A 10,413-nucleotide genomic window follows, 5' to 3' on the forward strand; every position below is an offset into this window, starting at 1 on the left:
TCCAGCTCCATCCATGTTCCTGCAAAGGACATGATCGTGGTTTTTTTTTATAGCTGCATGGTATTCCATGGTGTGTATGTACCACATTGGCTTTATATACTCTAACACTGATGGGCATTTAAGTTGATTCCATGTCTTTGCTATGGTGACTACAGCAGCAGCACTATTCACGATAAGCAAAAGGTAGAAACAACTGAAAAGTCCATCAACAGATAAATAAACAATTATGGTATATCCATATAATAGAATATTATTTCAGTATAAAAATGAAGTACTGATACAGACTAAAACATGGATGAACTCCAAAAGCATTAAGTGAAAGAAACCAAACACAAAGGTCACATATTATATGATTTCATTTCTATGAAATATTCGGAATAGGCAAATCCATACAAACACAAAGCAGATTGGTGCTTGCTAGGGTCCAGGGAGAAGGTATGTGGGAAACAGGAAGTAAGTATTTAATGGTATAGAATTTTATTTTGGGATCATGAAAATGTTTTGGGACTAGCTAGAGGCAGTGGTTATACAACATTGTGAATGTACTAAATGCCACTAATTTGTTGACTTTAAAATGGTTAATTGTATGTTATGTGAATTTCAGCTCAATAAAAAAAAACTCATACCCACTAATATGAGAAAACTGGACATAGGGATGAAGGAAAAGGAGCATTAAGAATCCAAAGTCCTCATGGCAGAGATGGGATCAAGATCTCAACCCATTCTATCCAAAGTTTAAAGTAACTAAAATCTGTTGAGAAGGACTTAAGTGGCTGTGACTGTGGTTAACTAATAGGAGAGAAGCCAAGAGGTTGAAAGGCAAACCTGCCTTCAAAGGTGGGGAGTGTATTGGAACTGCTTCCCAGGCTCAGCAGCAGGATCTGGTTTGCTTTTGGAGGATGCAGTCCATAGGGCGCTGTGTGGCTGACATTGCAACACCTTTGCATAAACCACCCAGGCGCTGGGGCACAGTGGATGTGTGCCCATTCAACAACAAATCCATTCATTCTACAAATAGGTATTCAGTATTTCCTTAGTACCAGGCATCGTTCTATACTTTAGGTAAGACAGAAATGGCCTTTGTTTTCATGCAACGTATATAATATTGAGTAAAGTACACAAAAGATAAGAAAAGAAAAAAGATGAATTCAGATAACTGATCACAGCTATGAAGAAAAGAAGGCAATGCAATCTTGTGTAGATGTGATTAGAGGGGATGAGAGATGCAGTATTAGATAAAGTGGTCAAGGAAACATCTTTGAAGAAGTAATATGTTAGTTGAGACCTAAATCTTCAGCATGAGGACTGGTGTGTGGGAGTGATACCACAGCACAGCAGAAGCTAGTTTACTAATACAGATACTTTACCTCACAATTCCTAACTCCTTACAGAGCTAAGCTGCATATTCTGCACACAGTGAACACTTAACAAATATTGATGGAGGTCAAAATGAGAGGGAGTATCTAGATGGCATCCAAAAGGTTTGTTTAGTTTGGTTTTGCTTTGCTTTTGTTCCAGTTTTGTCTGTAGGAAGCAAGACATTTGCCCTAAAACATCGTTTCTTCTACTCAAATATAACTGCTGACAAGGCTCAGAATGAAACACATGTATTGTACTTGTTCTATTGATCAAATGGTTAGAAGGAAGAATTAAGCCATTTTCAAGCTTCCTTGAAAAGCAGAACTAGAAAAGTAGCACAGTAGAGAGAAAAGACCCCTGACCTGGGAATTATGAGACCATTGTTCTGGTCCCAACTTTCCTCTAACATTCCACACAATCATAGGAAAATCAATTCAACTATTTGCACCTTGATTTTCTCTAAACAATGGGAAAAATGAACTATAGAATCTCTGAGGTCTTGTTCTTGTATAAGATATATATGGGAGCAGAGGAGAGTAGGGCTCAGAGAGAAAGGTTTAACTAGGGCATCAGACATTGATCAGACATGGGGACTCGACAATGGCTGATCCGTGTGAGTGTTTATTTCTCTGGGACATAATTGCTCTCCCTATCTTCACATTCATATCAGCACTTCTCAGATTCAGCTCCTTTTCTAAAAGTTCTCCCTCCCACTCTTTACTTACGAGAATGATTGAGACTCCTGTTGATAAATAAAACAAGAGGTTTTGAATAAAGCAATAACACTTGAAAACTACATCAAGTTCTTTTTGTCTTTTTCTTTCCAAAAAATAAAAATCTCACTTATAAGCAAATTAGCTTTACACGTTACCTCCCTGAACTTGGGGAGACAGAATAAACAGATTTTTCTTTAAAATGGCATCAAGACTGTACAACTCTACCCTGAAGAAAATGATAAAAGCAGCAAAAGCCCATTCAATTCAATAGTAGAAAGAGGAATTTTCCTATATCTTGGAAAGTAGGAGAAGATATTGAGGTCAGTTCAGTACAAGTAATGTTTATGAAACACAATGTTGTTCTCCTTCCTATAAATACAGACTGCAGATCTTATTAACCAGACTTCGCTTCCTCCCTTTGCAAATGTAAAATTTTAATTGTTCTAATCCCTTCCCTGTTGATTTCTTGCTACAATTTTACACAGCAGCAAGTGACCTCTTTATTTTCTCAGAAATACATTAGCACAGTACCATAGTCCTAAATACTATATATTTTAATTGAGTGAAGGAAAAAAAAAAGAGGAAATCAACTCTGAAGTTCAGGGCCCTAAAAATAGTCTTCTCCAAAAGGACACACATTTATTCACTGGAAGCTAATGTTAATTATCTTTGACTTTCATGACCAAGAAACAAAAATCTTGAGGTTCTGTTTTTAGCAATACCTACCCACAAAGAATCAACGTATTGATTTGAGAATACTACCTATCTATATCTAATATCAAAAAAAATCTCAGGAAAAATTTTTACTGCTTGACCACTGAAAGTCAATATCTCATATGCACTTATATACTCATGAAGGGCCATTTTCTATAATATGGTACATATAAAAAATGCATTGACTGGAATTCAAAGAACCCTCATTTCAGCCCCTATTCATCTGATAGCTATGTGATTCCAATCAAATCATTTAATTGCTTTAGGCCTAATTTTTCTCACTGTAAACAGTTGTGAAACACTAGAAGAACATCTTAGTAAAGCGGCTTTATGATTCTACAAAATAAAATATTAAATACCTCTTAATAAAAAAACCTTTGCATATGTTTTATTAAAAATTTGTAGATAGCATAAAGCTGTGTGGTACAATACAATTGCCACTAGCCACATGTGGATATTTAAATTTAAAATAATTAAAAATAAAATAAAATTAATGCCTCAGTTGTACTAGCCACATTTCAAGTGCTCAAATAACTGCATGTTACCAGTTATTACTGTACTGGACAGCACAGGTATAGAACATTTCTGTAATCACAGGAAGATTTATTTAATGGCACTGGTATGAAGTGACAGAAAAAGCACTGTGCTTTATTATCTTTACATAGCACTAAAAGAAATGTTTCAGTCATTCAACTGAATATTCCAATAGACATCAATCTATACATTAACACCCATGGGCACAGTTATTCAACCAGTTACAAATCTATCTCCTTTTTACCATTGACTCACAAACTTTCTCCTTCTTATTTATAAGAATGTCATGAGAGATATTATCAAATTGCTTGCTGAAATCCAAGTGCCCACTGTCTGTTGTAACAGACATCTGTAACTCTGTCAAAAGAGATACCGAATAGAAAGTTCTTCTGTCATGGTTAATTATTGTTTGTTTATTTTTAGAGACAGGATCTCACTCTGTCACCCAGGCTAGAGTGCAGTGGCATGCTCACAGCTCACTGCAGCCTTGACCTCCTGGGCTCAAGCAATCCTCCAGTCTCAGCATCCTCTAAAGTAGCAGGGGCTACAGGTGTGCATGACCACACATGGCTAATTTTTGCATTTTTCATTGAGATAGAGTCTTGCTTTGTTGGCCAGGCTGGTCTCAAACTTCTGGGTTCAAGTGATCCTCCCAAACTGGCCTTCCAAAGTGGTGGGATTATAGGCATGAGCCACCATGCCCAACCATCACTTATTATGAAGCTCATGCTAGTGCCTCATGCCATTTTCCTAAGCATGCACAAACTATCCCTAGAATTGCATCCCACCTGTCAGTGCCATGCTGATCATTCTGCTTTCAATTAAAAAAAAAACCACCAGAACTATAGATGCTTCCTTTCCGTTTTGTGTCTCTTGTGTCCCAGGACTCCTCAAAGATCATTAACAATAGTCTAGCCAATTCTTTGTACCCATAAATATAATCTGTGCATCGTAGATAAATTTTAACACATTTAAAAGTAGGACTGTAGATGTCAGCTCTTTCTTCTTCATGCTTGTTCTACTTATTCAAGTTTAAAAATAGTATTTCTTGACAGTTTTATTTCTTCTGTTAATTTAGCTTTTCCTCTTTCTTCTGTTAGTGATACATCATTAGGACTTCCTTCCTTACTCTTCTTTCTCTAAACACAACTATATGTACAATTTTGTTCATCTTATTTTTAAAACTTTTTTTTGCAGATTTTAATACATCTTAGCCTCTAAACCATCTACTAGACTCACTACATTCATTCTTAGTTAATAAGATTTATTAGTTAAGACCTTTGATTGTTAGAAGGAGAAGCTCACTTGAGCTAACTTCAGCAACAGGAGTCTAAGAAAGTAAGGCTATGCCCCCAAAACAAGGGAATGAATACAACCACTTTTCAGGAAGAACTAAAACTGGCAGTGGAAGGGGTATCAGATTTCAAAGAGGGCAAAAGTCTTACTGGTTGATAAACCTATAATATAAGGAAAGTAGAAAACAACAAGTTAAGTTAAATCGAAAAGATGTTTGAATTCATAATCATAAATACTTTTTCAGTCCTGTCACTACCAAGAGTGACTCAATGAAAGTGGCAGTAGTCTTACCTACTTTCAATCTAATGTGTACTCAAACTTAAATCTCTAATATTATTCCCTGAGGTAATTCACCAATACTTAAAAGAGGGTAAATGATTCTGCATCGTGGAGAACAAAATTACAATGGGGTTAGAAATCCACCGTGACCAAAAAGTAAAGATTGCTTCCAAGGATTCCAGAGGACAAAGGAGCACATTTAAGAGATCTCTCACTGACCAAGTTGTCTATTTAAGCAAATAATAATTAATTGAAACAAGTTGGATATACAAAAGGCTATGAGCCCACAGTGATGTTCAAACAATAAAAATTAATGTAAAGCATACAAAAATGTAGTGATACCAATCTAGGGAGCTGAAATTGCTAAAAACCAAACCCAGGATTTCATCCTGAGAGTGGTTGGTTACAATGCAAATTGAATTCCCAACCTCGCAGGGTGTTGTGATGGTTAATATTGGGTGTCAACCTGATCGAAATGAAGAATACAAAGTATTGATCCTGGGTGTCTGTGAGGGTGTTGCCAAAGGAGATTAACATTTGAGTCAGTGGGCTGTGAAAGGCAGACCCACCCTTAATTTGGGCAGGCACAATCTAATTAGCTGCCAGCAAGGCTATAATATAATCAGGCAGAAAAATGTGAAAAGAAAGACTAGCCTAGCCTCCCAGCCTACATCTTTCTCTCATGCCCAATGCTTCCTGCTCTCGAACATTGGACTCTAAGTTCTTCAGTTTTAGAACTCGGACTGCCTCTCCTTGCTCCTCAGTCTGCAGACAGCCTATTGTGGGACCTTATGATTGTGTGAGTTAATACTTAATAAACTCCCCTTTGTATATATATTATATATATATTCCATTAGTTCTCTTCTTCTAGCAAACCCCGACTGACACAGACTTTGGTACCAGAAGTGTTTCTAGAGGAACAGAATATTAAGGATGGAGTTTTTTCATTGCTTTTGGGGTTTCTGGAGTTGGCTGCTTAATATGATTAGACCTAAAAATGCTAAGGACTTTACTTCTAATAGTATGGAGAACACTGATAGTCCTTGGCATGAACTGTTTAGAGACTTATACAAATGCATTTGACACTCTTGATTCATCGCTTATGAGAGGCAAGGAGTTTAGTGACTCCATACATAATACCTTTGACCATACGTGGAGAACCAAGGAACATAATGAAGCAGGTTAGTTGCTTCTAAGTTCAGTGGACAAAGTGATGAAAGAAAATGATGAACTCAGGGATTCTATCTCCTGGCTTCAGAAGCAGATACTGAGCTTCATATCTGCTAAGATTGCCCTGAGTAAGAGTCTTGTCTCCTGTAGAGAAAGCTAAAATTGTGGCAAAACAGACACAAGCTCTTATCATGCAAGTGACTGACCTGCAACAAAAGGTGCATGCACAGCCTTGCCAGGTGTCTGTTAAAGTGAGGGCATTGATTGGAAAAAAACTGGACCCTGAAACTTGGAATGGGGACATGTGGGAGGACCCTGATGAAGCTGGGGACACTGAGTTTGTCAACTCTGATGAACTTTTCATCCCAGAAGAAACAGCTTCCCCACCCCCAGTAGTGGCAACATCCCCTAAGCAACCCATGCTGCCATCAGCCTTTCCACCTTTGTCTGAGGAGATCAACCCTGCACTGCCTGGGGCAACAGTGATGGCCTCCCCTGAGGCAGTTACCAGGCAAGATAATGTACATTCTTCTCAGGAGCCACCCACAATAGCCCTGTTTGCTTCTAGACCTATAACTAAAGTACTGGCAGGTACTTAGAAGTTAGGTTCAGAGCATGACCCATGAAAAGGTGTGCTCAAAAAGAACTGCTTGTGTTTTATAATTCATATAAACAGAAATCTGGAGAATGGGCATGGGAATGGATTGTAAGGGTGTGGGATAATGGTGGAAGGAACATAGAGTTGGATCAGGCTGAATGCATTAATTTGAGCCCACTAAGTAGGGACTCTGCATTTAATGTTCCAGCTCAGGCAGTTAAAAAAGGTTCTAATAGTTTATTTGCTTGGTTAGCTGAAATATGGCTTGAAAGATGGCCTATAGTGAGTGAGCTGGGAATGCCTGATCTCCCTTGGTTTAATTTTGAGGAAGAGATCCAAAGGCTTAGGGACATTGGGATGCTAGAGTGGATTTGTCACTTTAGACCCACTCATCCCAGCTGGGAGGGTACAGAAGATATACCCTTGACCAATGCCTGGCAACATAGATTTGTGAGGGCAGCACCTGCATCTTTGAAGAACCCTATAATTGCTCTTCTCTGTGTGTCATATCTAACAGTGGGAACCACAGTCACTCAACTACAAAATTTAAATACAATGGGAAGGATTGGATCCCAAGGTGGCAGGGGCCAAGTGGCGGCACTCAACTCTCAAAGGCAAAGTGGGTGTAGCTACCGTAATGGACAGCAAACGCAAAGCAGCAATCAGAATAATCTGACTCATGTAGAGTTCTGGCATTGGCTAATTAATCATGGCATTCCTAGAAGTGAAATTGATAGGAAGCCTACTACATTCCTACTTAATTTATATAAGCAGAAAACTTCTAGATCAAATGGAAAAAAGACTAATTTGAATTATAAAAACAGCGAATCATGGCCCCTCAATCAATTTTCAGACTTGAGCCAGTTTACAAACCCAGAATCCCTTGAATGAAGGGGAGGCTGGATCCTCTTAAGGAAGGACACAACAACCATACTGACAATTTATGCAGTGAATCTTTCTCCCATGCTTCCCCAAGGAGACTTCCAGCCTTTTACCAGGATAACTGTGCATTGGGGAAAGGGAAATGATCAGACATTTGGAGAACTACTGAACACTGGCTCTGAGCTGACATTGATTCCAGGGGAAACAAAACGTCATTGTTGTCCTGCAGTTAAAGTAGGGGCTTATGGAGCTTAGGTAATTAATGGCGTTATAGCTCAGGTCCGACTTACAGTGGGTTCAGTGGGTCCCTGGACTCATTCTGTCATCATTTCCCCAGTGGCAGAATGCATAATTGGCACAAACATACTTAGCAATTGGCAGAACTGCCACATTGGCTCCCTGTCTGGTAGGGTGAGGGCTATTATGGTAAGAAAGGTCAAATGGAAGCCATTAGAGCTGCCTCTACCTAGAAAAACAGTAAATCCAAAACAATATTGCATCCTGGAGGGATTGCAGAGATTAGTGCCACCATCAAGGACTTGAAAGACACAGGGGTGGTGATTCCCACCAAGTCCCCATTCAACACTTATATTTGGCCTATACAGAAGACAGATGGATCTTGGAGAATGACAGTGGATTATCGTAAGCTTAACCAACTGGCGACTCTGATTGCAGCTGCTGTACCAGATGTGATTTCACTGCTTGAGCAAATTAACACATCTCCTGGTATCTGGTATGCAGCCACTGACTTGACAAATGCCTTTTTCTCCGTTTCTGTTTACAAGGCCCACCAGAAGCAATTTGTCTTCAGCTCTCAAGGCCAGCAATATGCCTTTATTGTCCTACCTCAGGGGTATATCAACTCCCTGGCTTTGTGTCATAATCTTATTCAGAGAGACCTTGATCTCTTTTTGTTTCTGCAGGATATCACAGTGGACCATTACATTGATGACATTATGCTGATTGGATCCAGTGAATAAGTGGTAGCAAACACACTGAACTTATTGGTGAGACATTTGCATGCCACAGGATGGGACTAAAATTCAGGGAACTTCTACCTCAGTAAAATTTCTAGGGGTCCAGTAGTGTGGGGCCTGTTGAGATATCCCCTCTAGGATGAAGGATAAATTGCTGTATTTGGCCTGTCCTGCAACCAAGAAAGAAGCACAATGCCCAGTGATCCTATTTGGATTTTGGAGGCAACGCATTCCTCAATTGGGTGTATCACTCTGGCCCATTTATCGAGTGACCCAAAGGCTGCCAGTTTTGAGTTGGGTCCAGAACAAGAGAAGGCCAACAGGTCCAGGCTGGTGTGCAAGCTGCTTTGCCACTTGGGCCATATGACCCAACAGATCCAATGGTGCTTGAGGTGTCTGACAGGTAGGGATGCTGTTTGGAGCCTTTGGCAGGCCCCCATAGGTGAATCACAGAAGAGCCTTCTAGGATTTCGGAACAAGGCCCTGCCATCTTCTGCAGATAACTACTCTCTTTTTGAGAGACAGCTCTTGGCCTGTTACTGGGCTTTGATGGAAACTGAACATTTGACTATGGGTCATCAAGTCACCATATAACCTGAACTGCCTATCATGAACTGGGCACCTTCTGACCCATCTAGCCATAAAGTGTGTCATGCACAGTAGCTTTCCATCATCAAATGGAAGTGGTATATTCGTGATCGGGCTAGAGCAGGTCATGAAATCACAAGTAAGTTACATGAGGAATTGGCTCAAATTCCCATGGTCTCCATTTCTGCCACCCTGCCCGCTCTTCCCCAGCCTACACCAATGGCCTCAGAGGGAGTTCCCTATGATCAGTTGACAGAGGAACAGAAGATTATGCCCTGGTTCTCAGATGGGTCTGCACAATATGCAAGCACCACCCAAAAGCGGACAGCTACACTACTACAGCCCCTTTCTAGGACATCCCTGAAGGACAGCAGTGAAGAGAAATCTTCCCAGTGGGCAGAACTTCAAGCAGTGCACCTGGTTGTGTGCTTTGCATGGAAGGAGAAATGGCGAGATATGCAATTATATACTGATTAATGAGCTGTAGCTAAAGGTTTGGCTGGATGGTCAGGGACTTGGAAGAAGCATGTTTGGAAAATTGGTGACAAAGAAATTTGGGGAAGAGGTATGTTGATGGACCTCTCTGAGTAGTCAAAAAGTAAAGGTATTTGTATCCCATGTGAGTGCTTATCAATGGGTGACCTCAGCAGAAGAGGATTTTATTAATCAAGTGGATAGGATGACCTATTCTGGGGATACCACTCAGCCTCTTTCTCCAGCCACCTCTGTCAATGCCGAGTGGGCCCATGAACAAAGTGGCCATGGTGGCAGGGATGGAAGTTACACATGGGCTCAGCAACATGGACTTCCACTCACCAAGGCTGATCTGGCTACAGTCACTGCTGAGTGCCCAATTTGCCAGCAGCAGAGACCAACACCGAGCCCTCAATATGGCACCATTCCTCCGGGTGATCAGCCAGCTACCTGATGACAGGTTGGTTATATTGGACCTCTTCCATCATGGAAAGGGCAGAGGTTTCTCCCCACTAGAATAAACACTACTCCGGATGTGGATATGGGTTTTCCTATCCTGCTCACAATGCTTCTGTCAAAACTACCATCCATGGACTCGCAGAATGCCTTATCCACCATCATGGTATTCCACATAGCATTTTCTCTGACCAAGGTACTCACTTTACTGGCTAAAGAAGTGTGGCAGTGGCCGGGCACGGTGGCTCAAGCCTGTAATCCCAGCACTTTGGGAGGCCAAGACGGGCAGATCACAAGGTCAGGAGATCGAGGCCATCCTGGCTAACCCGGTGAAACCCCATCTCTACTAAAAAATACAAAAAACTAGCCA

Source organism: Colobus angolensis, unplaced genomic scaffold, assembly GCF_000951035.1.
Source record: "Colobus angolensis palliatus isolate OR3802 unplaced genomic scaffold, Cang.pa_1.0 Scaffold160, whole genome shotgun sequence".
In the NCBI taxonomy this organism is placed as follows: domain Eukaryota; kingdom Metazoa; phylum Chordata; class Mammalia; order Primates; family Cercopithecidae; genus Colobus; species Colobus angolensis.